This window comes from Gobio gobio, assembly GCF_949357685.1.
Source record: "Gobio gobio genome assembly, chromosome: 12".
NCBI lineage: Eukaryota > Metazoa > Chordata > Actinopteri > Cypriniformes > Gobionidae > Gobio > Gobio gobio.
The window spans coordinates 51,130,879-51,134,621 of NC_137105.1; positions in this window are offsets into that span (position 1 = coordinate 51,130,879).

A 3,743-nucleotide genomic window follows, 5' to 3' on the forward strand; every position below is an offset into this window, starting at 1 on the left:
ACCAAGTGTAAAGATTAATATATTCGATTTACACCAAGTGTAAAGATCGATAGATGCTATTTACACCAAATGTAAAGATCGATATATTCGATTTACACCAAGTGTAAAGATCGATAGATGCTATTTACACCAAGTGTAAAGATCAATATATTCGATTTACACCAAGTGTAAAGATCGATAGATGCTATTTACACCAAGTGTAAAGATCGATATATTCTATTTACATCAAGTGTAAAGATCGATATATTCTATTTACATCAAGTGTAAAGATCGATATATTCTATTTACATCAAGTGTAAAGATTGATAGATGCTATTTACACTAAGTGTAAAGATCGATAGATGCTATTTACACCAAGTGTAAAGATCGATAGATGCTATTTACACCAAGTGTAAAGATCGACATATTCTATTTACACCAAGTATAAAGATCGATAGATGCTATTTACACCAAGTGTAAAGATCGATAGATGCTATTTACACCAAGTGTAAAGATCGATATATTCTATTTACATCAAGTGTAAAGATCGATATATTCTTTTTACACCAAGTGTAAAGATCGATAGATGCTATTTACACCAAGTGTAAAGATCGATATATTCTATTTACATCAAGTGTAAAGATCGATAGATGCTATTTACACCAAGTGTAAAGATCGATTTATTCTATTTACATCAAGTGTAAAGATCGATAGATGCTATTTACACCAAGTGTAAAGATCGATAGATGCTATTTACACCAAGTGTAAAGATCGATATATTCTATTTACATCAAGTGTAAAGATCGATAGATGCTATTTACACCAAGTGCAGATCAATTTTCCATATGTTTAAATAGTATTTAGATGCAATTTATATAAGTAAATGAGAAGCGTTAACGCCGACGCCCGTGTGAATGCAGCGTTACGCTTTACTGACTGCGCCACAGAAAACGTTGGAACATTATTTTCTTTATCTTATTTTTCCAAACAGGCATTGTTAGGCAGAGCTAGTGCGAATAACACTTGCCAACAGGGCATGCTTTATCCACTTGGTGTGAATAGACACTCCGTTTATGAAGTTAGTGTTTTAAGCATTTTACATTTAAAAAATAACTAAAGGCAGTAACAATTTAAAGCTGCAGTCCGGTTTTGCCTCTTTGTCGCCATCTCTGTTTGAAACCTGCGATTGCAGTTATTTGTTGAATTATCATCTTTACGAGGTGCATCGAATGAATCTCATGTTTTGAGGAGTGTGTGGCTGTCATTCATTCAGCGCACCGGTGTGGAAACTCTACTTCAGAATCACAGATGCTACGTCTTGGAAATACGACCAAAATAAGAATTTTCACCGTCAAATGTCATCAAAACAAGTAAGTCTTATAACACTGTTCTGACCGACTGAGAAAAAGAGCATTACAATAAGATCACGCTCCCAACGGTGATTAAATCTAACGATCGCTTAGCTCACATCACATCAAACTGTGCAAATTATTATTATACTTTGTTCTCAAATTGTTCATGTTAACAACATCAGCATTGTGTGTTTAGTGTGTATTAGCGTTACCTGTAGATTTCCACTTCTGTACAGTCTGATCTTTTGCTTTTGTCTCCAGGTGAATATCGAGTCACTGATGGTGGTCGTTTGAGCCTTTCTGGATTACAATCCGTCATCAAAATGATGTGTTTAATTATTCCAGCTGCTGTGTGAAGAGGCTGTAAATGCTGCAGCATCCACACATGCGAGCCGGACTCCTTCTCCATACAGACGTGATGATGCAAAGACATGCTTGAAATTCCTGTGGAAAGCCACCAGTACCACTCGTATACACTCACCTATAGGATTATTAGGAACACACACTAATACTGTGTTTGACCCCCTTTCACCTTCAGAACTGCCTAAATTCTACGTGGCATTGATTCAACAAGGTGCTGAAAGCATTCTTTAGAAATGTTGGCCCATATTGATAGGAGAGCATCTTGCAGTTGATGGAGATTTGTGGGATGCACATCCAGGGCACGAAGTTCCCGTTCCACCACATCCCAAAGATGCTCTATTGGGTTGAGATCTGGAGACTGTGGGGGCCATTTTAGTCCAGTGAACTCATTGTCATGTTCAAGAAACCAATTTGAAATGATTGGAGCTTTGTGACGGCGCATTATCCTGCTGGAAGTAGCCATCAGAGGATGGGGACATGCTGCTCATAAAGGGATGGACATGGTCAGAAACAATGCTCAGGTAGGCCGTGGCATTTAAACCATGCCCAATTGGCACTAAGGGACCTAAAGTGTGCCAAGAAAACATCCCCCACACCATTACACCACCACCACCAGCCTGCACAGTGGTAACAAGGCATGATGGATCCATGTTCTCATTCTGTTTACGCCAAATTCTGACTCTACCATCTGAACGTCTCAACAGAAATCGAGACTCATCAGACCAGGCAACATTTTTCCAGTCTTCAACTGTCAAATTTTGGTGAGCTGGTGCAAATTGTCGCCTCTTTTTCCTATTTGTAGTGGAGATGAGTGGTACCCGGTGGGGTCTTCTGCTGTTGTAGCCCATCCGCCTCAAGGTTGTGTGTGTTGTGGCTTCACAAATGCTTTGCTGCAGACCTCGGTTGTAACGAGTGGTTATTTCAGTCAAAGTTGCTCTTCTATCAGCTTGAATCAGTCGGCCCATTCTCCTCTGACCTCTAGCATCAACAAGGCATTTTCGCCCACAGGACTGCCGCACACTGGATGTTTTTCCCTTTTCACACCATTCTTTGTAAACCCTAGAAATGGTTGTGTGTGAAAATCCCAGTAACTGAGCAGATTGTGAAACACTCAGACCGGCCCGTCTGGCACCAACAACCATGCCACGCTCAAAATTGCTTAAATCTCCTTTCTTTCCCATTCCGACATTCAGTGTGGAGTTCAGGAGATTGTCTTGACCAGGACCACACCCCTCAATGCATTGAAGCAACTGCCATGTGATTGGTTGATTAGATAATTGCATTAATGAGAAATTGAACAGGTGTTCCTAATAATCCTTAGATGAGTGTATAACACATTATTACAAGCTTACCGTTGTGAATCAGGCTAAGGTAAGGAGATCGTTTTGAACACTGGCTGGTTATGTACTTGCTCAAAATTTGATTTTGGATCATGTTTAACCAAAAAAAGTTATGGACTGCAGCTTTAAACAGTATATTTTATGTGTGCTCTGATGTTCAGCTGTTCTTTTTAATGGTCATCAGTCATCAAGCTCGGTAAACACTGGTCACACACCTTTAATTTCACCAACACAATCATCATGTTTTTTTCAGGCCAATTCGAGTTTGATGTGACAAAGCATATTAAATTAAATATTCATATTAAATGTTTCTTGAGCAGCAAATCAGCATATTATAATGATTTCTGAAGGATCATGTGACACTGAAGACTGGAGTAATGATGCTGAAAATTCAGCTTTGATCACAGGATACAAATTACACACACACACACACACACACACACATATATATATATATATATATATATTTTTTTTTTTGACAGTGGGTGGGATACATTAGGCAGCAAGTGAACATTTCATCCTCAAAGATGATGTGTTAAATCTGATACTTTTGATAAGATGGGGTTTTTTTTAATAGCTAATTTTCATTAAAAAGACTAGTTTTAACTGTCCCTTTAAATTTACCCATAAAAAAACGTAATAACTTACATTAAATACAAAATGAAGTTTCAACAACCTGGTAGTGATTTTCTTTACATATACACAAGAA